Source organism: Dendrobates tinctorius, unplaced genomic scaffold, assembly GCF_039654945.1.
Source record: "Dendrobates tinctorius isolate UK_male_01 unplaced genomic scaffold, ASM3965494v1 ptg000014l, whole genome shotgun sequence".
In the NCBI taxonomy this organism is placed as follows: Eukaryota; Metazoa; Chordata; class Amphibia; order Anura; family Dendrobatidae; genus Dendrobates; species Dendrobates tinctorius.
This window is the reverse complement of record NW_027361682.1, coordinates 18,837,609-18,850,727: the sequence shown is the minus strand read 5'-3', so window position 1 is coordinate 18,850,727 and position 13,119 is coordinate 18,837,609. Positions and strand designations below refer to the sequence as shown.

Below are 13,119 nucleotides of genomic sequence, written 5' to 3'. Positions count from 1 at the left end.
ACATGAGCCTCCAATGACGACGCAGTGCTTTTATTTTTTACAACTTCAGAAGAGGAGGCGATAGAGCTGGAGGCTGAGTCAGCAATGTAAGACAAAACTTTTTCCTGAAGCTCTGGCTTTAAAAGCGGTTTGCCAACTCCTAGAAAGCTAAGCCTTTGAGGCCTTGTGGAGCCAGATGATGACGCAGGCTCAACACCTCCTGCATTCGGTCCTATTTTGCTTTTGCCACTACCATCAGATCCACCACCAACACCATCATTACCAGCTGCCAACCCCCGCCCAATTCCACGGCCTCTTCCACCAGCCTTCCTCATTTTTGGTAGAAATGTAGACAAAATCCAACAAACTATATAGTAATGTAAAACAAGGTACAAGGTGTCTATAGGACAGGGGAGATTTTGAATTTCTGCACACACTTGTGGACACTGGACACTTTTGGATTGTGTGAGGCCCACTGAATATCACAGCGCTATGTCACAGGCTCGATGTCGCAGGTGTGAAAAATGTCACTAGAGGATAACGGAGATTTTGAATTTCTGCACACACTTGTGGACACTGGACACTTTTGGATTGTGAGAGGCCCACTGAATATCACAGCGCTATGTCACAGGCTCGATGTCGCAGGTGTGAAAAATGTCACTAGAGGATAACGGAGATTTTGAATTTCTGCACACACTTGTGGACACTGGACACTTTTGGATTGTGTGAGGCCCACTGAATATCACAGCGCTATGTGACAGGCTCGATGTCGCAGGTGTGAAAAATGTCACTAGAGGATAACGGAGATTTTGAATTTCTGCACACACTTGTGGACACTGGACACTTTTGGATTGTGTGAGGCCCACTGAATATCACAGCGCTATGTCACAAGCAGGAATTGGCTAGTGTATGACAAACTACAAGGTGTATATAGAATTGGGCAGAATAGGAATCTCCCTAGAGTGTAGGTCTGTAAGAATGGAACAAGTCCTCGACTTATCCTTACAGAGCGACACACAGATAGCTTCACTGTGGCCGTGATAACAGTTGTTACACGGTACTGAGAGAGGAGCGTGCACGTACACGGCTGTCCGGTGTACGTAAAATTGTCAAGCTCCGTGTTTTTTAAGTATACGGACTGACACACGCTGTCTCTCTATAGTTTTGAAAGTGATCAAACAGCAAATATATCTAACTGTTTGAAAACTAGACAAAAATAGAAGGTGCAGGTCTGTAAGAACGGAACATGTCCTCGACTTATCCTTACAGAGCGACACACAGATAGCTTCACTGTGGCAGTGATAACAGCCGTTACACGGTACTGAGAGAGGAGCGTGCACGTACACGGCTGTCCGGTGTACGTAAAATTGTCAAGCTCCGTGTTTTTTAAGTATACGGACTGACACACGCTGTCTCTCTATAGTTTTGAATGTGATCAAACAGCAAATATATTTAACTGTTTGAAAGCTAGACAAAACTAGAAGGTGCAGGTCTGTAAGAACGGAACATGTCCTCGACTTATCCTTACAGAGTGACACACAGATAGCTTCACTGTGGCTGTGATAACAACCGTTACACGGTACTGTGTGAGGAGTGTGCACCGCTGTATGGTGTGAAAAAATGCACGCTCAGTACCTCACCAGGACAAAAAAAAAAATTGGGATTGCTTTTAAAAAAGCAGTTTGCAGAGCAGTGGGTAAACAGCAATGCAGCCGTCAGGAAGCCTTAGAAGGCAGCCTAACAACCAACACCGCTGCTCCAGCAAAATATAGCCTCCACTTGCACTGCACACACAGTGACTGGTGTGTTGTACAGGCAAAATCGCTAGCAGCAGAAGCAGTTTTTGGTGTCTTCTTCCCTGCCTAACGCTCTCCCTACAAAATCAGCAGCAGCAGCAGCAGCTCTCCCTATTCTGAGATTAGCATGTGTAACATGGCGGTCGGCGTGCACGCCCTTTTATACCCCCTGTGACGCCCACCAAAGCAAGCCAATCACTTGCATGCCCTTCTGAAACATGGTGGTGACCCCTGCCTATGTCATCACATTGCCCACAGTGTCCGCGGATCCTGATTGGCTGAAAAAGAGCGCAAAACAAACTTTTGAAACGCGACTTTGGCGCTTAAGTCGCCGACCTCGTGGCCGACCTCATCCTAGGGTCGGGTTTCGTTTCATGAAACCCGACTTTGCCAAAAGTCGGCGACTTTTGAAATTTTTCGACCCGTTTCGCTCAACTCTAGTGCAGAGTGTGCATTAATGAGAGAAAAATGAACTTTTTTGAATTTACCAAATGGCTGCAATGAAACAGAGTGAAAAATTTAAAGGGGTCCGAATACTTTCCGTACTCACTGTACAGCAAGACTTTGTGTAGGTTATCAGAATTACTGAATGGAATGATGCCAGATTTAGTCATATACTGGATTGTCACAGGGTTAGAACAGAGGCGTAGAAGGGGTACAATTTTTAACATAATATAAAATCAGCTTCCTGCAAACGTCCATTTTCAAGAGTCCTTGATGACACGGGAAAGGATGATATTTTTGGCACACGGGTTGATGGAATCTTTTCATGCTATATTGATTTACTATTCTCGTAAAGTTCCATTGTGATACAAAAGAAATATTAATATAGTAATAATGAAAAGTGCAAGTGATTCATAAAGATTATAAGTGTTCCTGGACTGTAAAATCTATGGGATTAAAGGACACAGACCTCACATCCAGCCTTTATTACTGGGACAGACACACAGACCTCACATCCAGCCTATATTACTGGGACAGACACACAGACCTCACATCCAGCCTATATTACTGGGACAGACACACTTACCTCACATCTAGCCTATATTACTGGGAATAGATACACAGACCTCACATCCAGCCTATATTACTGGGACAGACACACAGACCTCACATCCAGCCTATATTACTGGGACAGACACACAGACCTCACATCCAGCCTATATTACTGGGACAGACACACTTACCTCACATCTAGCCTATATTACTGGGAATAGATACACAGACCTCACATCCAGCCTATATTACTGGGACAGACACACAGACCTCACATCAAGCCTATAATACTGGGAAAGACACACAGACCTCACATCCAGCCTATATTACTGGGACAGAAACACATACCTCACATCTAGCCTATATTACTGGGACAGACACACAGAGCTCACATCCAGCCTATATTACTGGGACAGACACACAGAGCTCACATCCAGCCTATATTACTGGGACAGACACACAGACCTCACATCCAGGCTATATTACTGGGACAGACACAGACCTCACATCCAGCCTATATTACTGGGACAGACACACAGAGCTCACATCCAGCCTATATTACTGGGACAGACACACAGACCTCACATCCAGCCTATATTACTGGGACAGACACACAGACCTCACATCCAGCCTATATTACTGGGACAGACACACATAGCTCACATCCAGCCTATATTACTGGGACAGACACACAGAGCTCACATCCAGCCTATATTACTGGGACAGACACACAGAGCTCACATCCAGCCTATATTAATGGGACAGACACACAGAGCTCACATCCAGCCTATATTACTGGAACAGACACACATACCTCACATCCAGCCTATATTACTGGGACAGACACACAGACCTCACATCCAGCCTATGTTACTGGGACAGACACACAGACCTCACATCCAGCCTATATTACTGGGAAAGACACACATACCTCACATCTAGCCTATATTACTGGGACAGACACACAGAGCTCACATCCAGCCTATATTACTGGGACAGACACACAGAGCTCACATCCAGCCTATATTACTGGGACAGACACACAGAGCTCACATCCAGCCTATATTACTGGGACAGACACAAAGACCTCACATCCAGCCTATAATACTGGGGCAGACACACAGACCTCACATCCAGCCTATATTATTGGGACAGACACACAGACCTCACATCCAGCCTATATTACTGGAATAGATACACAGACCTCACTTACAGCTTATATTAATGGGAGGGACACTCCTATTAGAGAAAAATCTGAAATTTAGAACAAGCTGCAAACTGTATATCAGAAGATCTGAAAATGAATGAAGGAAGACGAAATGAAGATTGCAGACTGAAACTTAGTGCAATTTTATTAACTAGAGGTAACCACTAACATGAAACATTTATTTTCCATGTACAAAGACGTTATGTTATTTACTTATTTAGAAATTTGCAAATTAATTTTTTATAACACTCTCCATGTTCATGGTGATTAGAGTAGACCCATGGTTTCCAATAATACTAAACTACAGGCAACTTTATATGTAATAGGTGTCACTTTGTATCTTTATATTTTGGAAACATTCTTTGTACTCATTAAAGATAACCTTTAGCATTGGTATGAGGCTATTATCAGGACTCATGCTGTGAATTATTTCCATTCATCTCTTTGTGCATTTGTATTACTGTCTATACTTAGATTAAGAATAAGGGCTCGTGTAGACATCAGTGGATTTCGGACCTCAATGCACAGACTGGCAGCGGGACTTGGCCTCATGAAAATATATGATGCTGTCATGCTCCGATTGGGTAGCTGTGGTCAGTCCTTGCAATAGCAGTCTGTTGCCAGACTCACTGGCATGGACGTCTGAATGAGCCCTTACCCTGTATACCCTAGTTCCCATACAATTATGCCAAAGCTGAGGGCTTGGGTGCTACTACTGCACCCTTAGCCCTACCAAGTGTATTTAGCTTCTAATAGCCTCCTGATGGTCCCAAAGTATACACACTGCGAGAAACGTGTTGAAGCATTTTGAACAAAGATAATACATGTGCCATGTAACACAATAGGGGCATAAACAAATATTTAGAGCCAAGTATCTTGAACTAATACAAGGAAGTGGAGGTGCTACCCTCGCCCCCTTTGAAGACATGTGTTGTGATATAATGCTTTGTACCGTTTTTAATGTGATTTTGACTGTTTACTAATTTGCATGCATGTAGTGTAGAAGAGAAACAATTAATAGTTGGGACTAGCCCAGAATGGAAGGGACTATGTGGGAAGACAGAAGACTACTTCCTGACTTTCAGCTAGTTCCAGATCAATGTTCAGCAGAGACAAATCTAAGGTCTTACAGTTGGCAGACTGACATGTTATAGTGTGTTGTGTGTGAAGAGGGAAGACCACAAGAAGTTAGATAATATGTCCTAAAGACTACAAAAATGTGAAGAGATATCAGATGGGAAGACTTGACAGAGAGATTTGACAGATTGGAACCCATGCCAGAGAGGCCACCTAAAGAATATGGAACTTAACCCAGGAGAAGTGGAAGCCCTCTTAAGGGGGATTCAACTAGAATGGATTGTAGCAGCAGGATTTTAGCAAACAGTTGTTTACAATGAAAGGGAACTCAAATGCGCCTATTGAAAGGAAACAATGGCCGTCATATTGGGATTTCAACTCTCCTACGGAGAACAGTGGAATTTCAAGGTTCTAGTGAGGAGTTGTACCTCCTCAAACAGTGGGGTCCTCATTTGTCAGTTTGGAACTGAGAGTAGCTGGAAGCAACCATAGCGTTACTCTTTGACCCATGCGGCCCTCTCAGGTGAAGATAAAGTCTCCCATAATTGTTTGCTTGAAAGTCATGGGATGCAAGCATGGGAAGTGCAAGAGAAATAAAGGGTCATTAAATGTAACTGAGAAGTACCCATGCCTGCTTAACCTTTGTGAAGAAACATGCCTATTATCTGATGTACATTGTTCTTATCAAGTTCATATTCAGTAAAAACAAGTTTAATGTTGGACCTTGGTCTCCCTCAAGTCGTTCCCTAACGTCAGGTCCTGGCCTGTCCTAGATACACTCAGATTGTACTTCTGATACATGCTAATACATAAGAACAGGTTAGGCTACTTTCACACATCAGGTTTTCGGCGTCAGGCGCGATCCGGCGTCGTGCCGGAACGCCGGATCCGGCAAATGTTTTGTAAAACCTGATGTGCCGGATCCGGTTTTCTGCCGGATCCGTCTTGTTCTTGACAGACAAAACCGGATCCGTCTCATCCGGTTCATCCGTTTTTCTATCCGTTTTTCGACGGATTACGCCGGATCCGGTTTTTAAAATTGACCCTTGTGGCCTTCCGAACGGGATTGGCTACTGGAAAACTATATATAGCGTGTTCCTACAGCCCTTCTTTGACAGGTTGTAGAGGAGAAAGTGCAGGTTGGAGAGAAGAGCAAGTTGAAGAAGATGGATGTTGTGATTGGAAATATTTTGAAGAATTTGGCGGATTTTATAGCGGAGGCGAATCGTTTGAGGGTGATTGTTCTGGAGAAGGAGAGAGCGAGACAGCAGCGCATCAGGCATCGTAGACGACGTTTGTGGATCCACTCCATCACAGCCAAGAGAATGACGCGTGGGGTCTATTCTACACTCTGCATGGACCTTCGACAAAACCCGGATAAATTTTTTGGATATGTTCGGATGAAAATGGAGAATTTTGATTACTTGGTGGAGCGCATTGCACACCTCATAAGAAAAGCGGACACCTATTGCCGCTTCTCTGTTTCAACCGCAGAGCGTCTGATGGTGACTTTAAGGTAAGCCACATTTATTGGATGTGATCGCATCAGAGCACACTTTCACTGCAATCTTGTTGGTGGTAGTTTGTATCTCCAAGTGTTATAGCTGAGTTTTGGTATGTAATGCTGTGATTTAAAACTAATTGATTGTTTTTTAATTCCCCACAGATTTCTTGCAACTGGAGAATCCCTTTCGTCACTGCATTTCCAGTACAGACTCGGGATTTCCACCATATCTGGAATAGTGAAGTACACATGCCGTGCACTGTGGAACTCCTTAGCTGAAGAGTTTTTACCAGAGCCCACAACAGAGAGGTGGATTGAAATTGCTGACAAGTTTCAACAGATATGTCAGTTTCCCAACTGCTTGGGCGCTGTGGACGGGAAACATATCCACATTGTAAAGCCAGCCGGATCGGGATCGGAATATTTCAATTACAAGAAATATTTTTCAATTGTCCTCATGGCCATCGCTGACGCGGAATACAAATTTATTGCTGTTGATATTGGGGCCTATGGCCGCTCCAATGACTCTCAAGTTTTCAAACTGTCTGCCATGGGGCGTAAACTGTATGGAAACACCTTCCAGTTCCCACCACCTAGACCGCTGCCGCAAACATCTGGTCCACCTATGCCATTTGTCTGTGTAGGGGATGAAGCCTTCCAGCTGTCAGAACACCTTTTGAAACCGTACTCTATCAGAGGATTGACAAGACCAAAACGCATTTTTAATTACCGCCTCACAAGAGCAAGAAGAATGGTTGAATGTACCTTTGGTATTCTGACAGCCAAATGGCGGGTCCTATTGACTGCGATCAACCTCAAGACAGAAACTGTTGACGAGGTGATCAAAGCTTGCGTGGTACTCCACAATTTTGTTATCTGCAAGGAACCCATTTCCTTTGAGGACACCTCTGAAGAAACTACCTTGCAAGATTACCATGACATTACCACTAGAAGTTCTGTGACGGTTTCAGTAATGAGGGACAATTTTGCACTATACTTTATGTCACCTCAAGGCAGAGTACACTGGCAGGATGACAGAGTGTGAAAGATTGCCCTAACCAAACTTGTGTACCTTCTGTACCAACAGTATATACCTTTGCCAACCAAAGTTGGCTATCTTGTCATGGTCTCTATTTTTAGCTTTAGGCCACAGGTGTGTACCTGGTTGTGTTTTATGCAAAGTATTTCACCTTTTAACAAAAGTTGTGTACATTGTTAGGAAATCACCAACAATAAACACAACTTTTTAGGTGAAATACTTTGCTTCAAACACAACCAGGAACACAACTGTGGCAAAAAGCTAAAATTTACCCACAGTTATATACCTGGTTTTGAATACCTTTTTACCTTTTAAATACCCTGTATTTAACCTTTTTTTTAAACATATTTCGCCGCAGAAAGAAATGACAGACAACCAGTGTAAACAATAATTTAACTTTTATTTAAAATTTTTTTTTTTTGTAAACTGTTTTTAAAGTTAAAAAAACTTTTTTAATAAAGATTTGAAACCAACCAAATGGGCATTTTTATTACAAAACACATCATAAATCTGTGTAGTGTGGGGTGGAAATACTGCTGGAGGGGCTGCGGGACACTTCGACAATGGGAGTGTGGAGAGAGGACTGGGATCGTGGTGGGGAAGGAACAGTTAGAGGTGATGGTGTGGAAAAAGCTACAGAATGGGTGGACATGTGGGAGGCAGAAGAGGTGGTGGGCGGTGGAGTGGAGGGTTGGGCAGGGACTGTAGGAGCAGATGATGTTGATGGAAAGTTGTATGCGGAAGGAGTTTGGTACGGGGAAGGAGTTTGGTACGGGGAAGGAGTTTGGTACTGGGGAGGTTGCTGGTACTGGGGAGGTTGCTGGTACTGGGCAGGTTGCTGGTATGTAATAGGAGGGGGAGGATGGAAAGTGGCTGGAGGGGGTGCAGGTGGAGGAACTACAGTGGTGGGAGGTGGAGGTTGGGAGGTAACCTGCTGTAGAGCACCGTGGCACGAATGCATTACATGCATCTGCTGGGTAGGAGATAGTGTTGCCATGTGCTCCACAACAGACCTGAAAAAGGTGTGGTTTGGCGAAGATCTTGCTTCTGAATGCATGGTTTGCAGAAGTGTCTTCACCTCCAGAATGCTGGAGTTGATCTGCTGAAAGCCTGCGGAGATTTGCTCTGACAAGACTTTTAGACAGTTCTGGAAAGATGCATTCAGATGCAAGAACTCTGGCGCATAACTCTTTTCCTGACCCCTCTGCCGCTGCCGCCCAGTACCCGCAGGTGTACTAGAGGTGGCAGGGGCAGAAGGGTGGGGTAAAGGGAAAGCGATCTCCTCACCAGCAGCTTCATGTAATGTAGGCGGCCACGATGCTCCTGTGCTGGTGGATGGGACAGATGGGTCGAATGTGTGGGAAGGCTGGGAAGGTGCAGATGTACCGGGGCGGTCGAAGTGTCCCTCGGTGCCGGTCTCCTCAGGGATCGCCTCAGAAGGGTCCAATCGTGCAGGCTCCCGAGTGCTGCTCACCGTGCTGTGGAATAAAGAGAAAAAAAAACAATTAAAATAGTGACATGGTATGGCCCTGGCTGAAAAAAAAAAGTTACATCTAAACATTTTTTTGTCACATGTGGTGTGTAATATTTACCTTCTGGTGAGCATTGTCTCCCGGAGGAACGACAGGGCTCGTGCGTACTTGTACTTGCTCCTGCGTCCTCCAGATCCACTCGGGGCCCGCATCTCTTTATTGAACTCCTTCTTGAAACGATCCCTCACAGACCGCCACCGCTTCACAATTCTCTCCCCTGAAACGAGAAAGGACAAAGTGGTTAGTATACAACATCAGTGTTTCCCAAACTCCAGTCCTCATGGTCCCCAGGGGTCATGTTTTCAGGATTTCCAAAGTAAATAGAAATCCTGAACACATGATCCGTGGGGACCACGAGGACTGGAGTTCGGGAAACACTGGTTTAAATCAAGCAACCGGTACTGTATATACTTACGCTCTTTAATCTGGGCCCGAGCTTCGAGGTCCTCCCAGCGGTCCACAAGGAGCGAACAGATTTCCTCCCAGAGTCGTCGGGTAACGATAAGGTCAGCGTGGCGGCGGTCAGCCATATTCCAGAGCGGCTCCCTTTCTCTGACGAGATCGATGAGGTGGTCCACATCAATCCCTCCATCCTCACCGTCAGAGTCGGGAGCACGCTGTGAAGGCTGTTAAAGAAAAAGACAAAAATAACATAATTAGCCTCCACAAAAGAAATGAAATAAAAAGTGCAAAAAAAACAAAGCAAAAATATTTATACTTACACGCTGGTGACCGCCGCGTTGCTGTCGCCGACGACCCTGGGAGGCACTGCGAGGACCTCTTGGCCGAGCACCAGATTGGGAAGACTAGAGAAGAAAACAAAAAATGTTATGTCTTTGGATGTAGGCATTTGTTTGCTGTGTGTGGTCTGCAGAACATTGTTTTCTATGTGTTGTGTGTAGTGTGATGTTGTGTTTCTGCGTTTGATGCAAAAAACTTACCAATTGTGAGCCCACTCCAGGTGTCTGTCCACCCCTTCCTTCTTCTTCTGGGAGCTCCTCTTCATCTTGTGATTCCTGTTTTGAAATAAAAGGCAATGAATAGACATATATTACAGAGATGATGGATTTTGGAAATAAAAACTTACCGTCAAACGCTGACGATGCGAGGGAGGGCTCCCAGAAGAAGATGTGCTGTCTTCCTCATGGCCAGACTCCATGGCTGTGGGTGGTGTTCCTGCTGCTGCCATTGCTGCTGCTGCTGCTGCATCTATTGGGCGGCTGTTGAATAAAGAGAAACAAAGGGCCAATGAATATCTTGATATTCCATGGCCCTAGTTTGGAGGAATGGGGGATTTGATAATTACCGTATCTCATCTGCTGCTGGACTCCCCTCCTGTTGTTAAGCATGCTGCTCCATTTGGGGAGGTGCTGATGGTGCTGCTGCAGATGTCTGCTGCCTTCTCCTGCTCCTGGTTCTTGGCTTGGGTGGCATGTTGGGTGTGGCTGAGGGTCCCACTGTCTTGCTTTTATATATGTCTTGTGGGCAGAGCTACTGAGCATGCTCAGACCAAAAAAACCCGGCGCTCATAGGCTTTCATTGTATGAAAAAGCCGGACACGCCGGATCCGGCGTGTCCGGCTTTTTTGCCGGAGACAAAAAACGTTACAGTAGCCGTTCTTTCCAGACGCCGGATCGCGTCACATTGCCGGATCCGGCGAAAATCGGATGAAACGCATGGCCATCCGGCTCGATCCGGCTCTAATGCAAGTCAATGGGGGGGAAACCGGATCCGGCATTGCATTTCGCCGGATCCGGTTTTTGTCAAAAGCGCCGGATCGCGCCTGACGGCGAAAACCTGATGTGTGAAAGAGGCCTTAATATATTGAGCTGTCATAGTAGATACTAATAAAAAACAAATAAAAAACAAAAAAAAGTAGTAGATACTAGCAATAGTGTCGATAATGCTACTTGAGGGAATGTGTTTCTGCTTCTTTGCATCTTTCCTCTGATGAACCATCTCTTATACTCTATCTCTAATACAGAGGGATATATAAAGTACAAAATGTTCTACTACAGTGGAATATCATTTTATAGTTTTATGGTTGAAGGTAGACCTAAGTCCATCGAGTTCAACCCATGCCCTATCATGTTGATCCAGAGGAATACAAAAACCTTATGAGGCAGATGCTAATTGCCCCATGATAGGGGAAAAATGTCTTCCCAACTCCACATATAGCAATCACACTGGTTCCCTGGATCAACACCCCACCACAGAATATAGTGCCCATAACTTGTAATATTTTATTTATCAAGAAAGGCATCCAGTCTTTCCTGATTTGTAGTGAATTAACCATTACAACATCATGCGGCAGACAGTGGCATAGTCTTACTGCTCTTATGGTAAAGAATCCATAATCTCACTACTGTTATAGTAAAGAATGCACAACCTCACTGCTCGTGCAGTAAGGAATCTATAATCTCACTGCTCGTTCTGCAAGGAATCACCATCTGTGATTATGATTAAAATGTAGAATATAGCTTCAATATTTTTATTGGACTAATGAAATATATACACATATATTTTAAATATAAATATATTATTATTAATTATTATTATAGCGCCATTTATTCTATGACACTTTACATGTGAGGAGGGGTATACATAATAAAAAACAAATCTTAAACAATACAAGTCATGACGGGTACAGAAGGAGAGGACCCTGCCCGCGAGGGCTCACAATCTACAAGGGATGGGTGAGGATACAGTAGGTGAGGGTATATGTATATATATATATGTGTGTATATATATATATATATATATATATATATCCCTTTTATCAGTGACTGGGTCCTTAAAACATAATATAGAGGTTGCATAACTTACCAACACCAGTAACAGCCACTCTTGTCCGCTCCTCTCCCGTGTGCCGTAGACAATACTTCCGCATTTCGTCCGGTGATGTACTTGGTTTCTTGATTCTGGAACCAATCAGTATCACCTTTTTACCGCACCTCTTAAAGTTTACCATCACTTCTCGTAATAGCTTATTGTGATTTCCAATAATGCATTTTGGGACTTAGAAGGTCATTTGCCTAAGGCTGTTTGTGTTGTCTGAAATTTGTTTTATTTGGCCACTTGCCTAGATGTCACCATGGAGGAACACTGCAGTCGTGAAATAATAGATATGGAAGCTGAGTTACTTTGTTAGTTTTGCACGTGGTGCGGGCGCGGCACATAAAGCAGCTCTGAAGGAAGGAACTGAGGAACCCTCCAAAGAGCCCCTCATATCTCAGCTTTCTGTGAGTGGAACTTGGGTGAATGAGGGCTATTGGTGGCACTGGCTTACTATTATCGCACAATTATTGTTAGTTTTTATATGTTGTTATTTTTCTTCGAAGATTATGACCCCCCCAGAGATTGACTTTAATCTAAGGAGGACCATAGCAGCAACTATCCATATTCTCCATGAGTCACACCACAGGAGAAATGAAGCAATACCTGGTGTCCACTGAGAGTTAGGTTGGCTTCCTCAGGGGCGGACTCTGACAGCTTGGGGCCCCTGTGCAGGAAATGTGTCTGGCCCCCCTCCTTTTATGGCTTCAAAGGTGTGTGTGTGTGTGTGTGTATATACTGTATACAGTCATGGCCAAAAGTTTAGAGAATGACACAAATATTATATTTTCACATGATCTGCTGCCCTCTCGTTTTTATGTGTGTTTGTCAGATGTTTTTATCACATACAGAAATATAATTGCAATCATATTATGAGTAGCAAAAGGTTATATTGACAGTTAGAATGAGTTAATGCAGCAAGTCAATATTTGCAGTGTTGACCCTTCTTCTTCAGGACCTCAGCAATTCTCCCTGGCATGCTCTCAATCAACTTCTGGATCAAATCCTGACTGATAGCAGTCCATTCTTGCAAAATCAATGCTATTATTTTGTCTGAATTTGAAGGTTTTTGTTTGTCCACCCGTCTCTTGATGATTGACCACAAGTTCTCAATGGGATTAAGATCTGGGGAGTTTCTAGGCCATGGTCCCAAA

The 13,119-nt window shown here is 44.1% G+C and overlaps 1 protein-coding gene across 1 annotated transcript in view; it reads right to left on the bottom strand.

Moving 5' to 3' along the window:
• LOC141072537 (uncharacterized) overlaps positions 1-12,093 on the bottom strand; it is a 136,698-nt gene extending 124,605 nt beyond the window's left edge. Inside the window, exon 1 of the mRNA XM_073559812.1 lies at positions 11,957-12,093. The gene's annotated coding sequence lies outside the window, so the exon portion shown is untranslated. The remainder of the gene's footprint in view (positions 1-11,956) is intronic.
• Between the last annotated feature and the right edge of the window lie 1,026 nt (positions 12,094-13,119).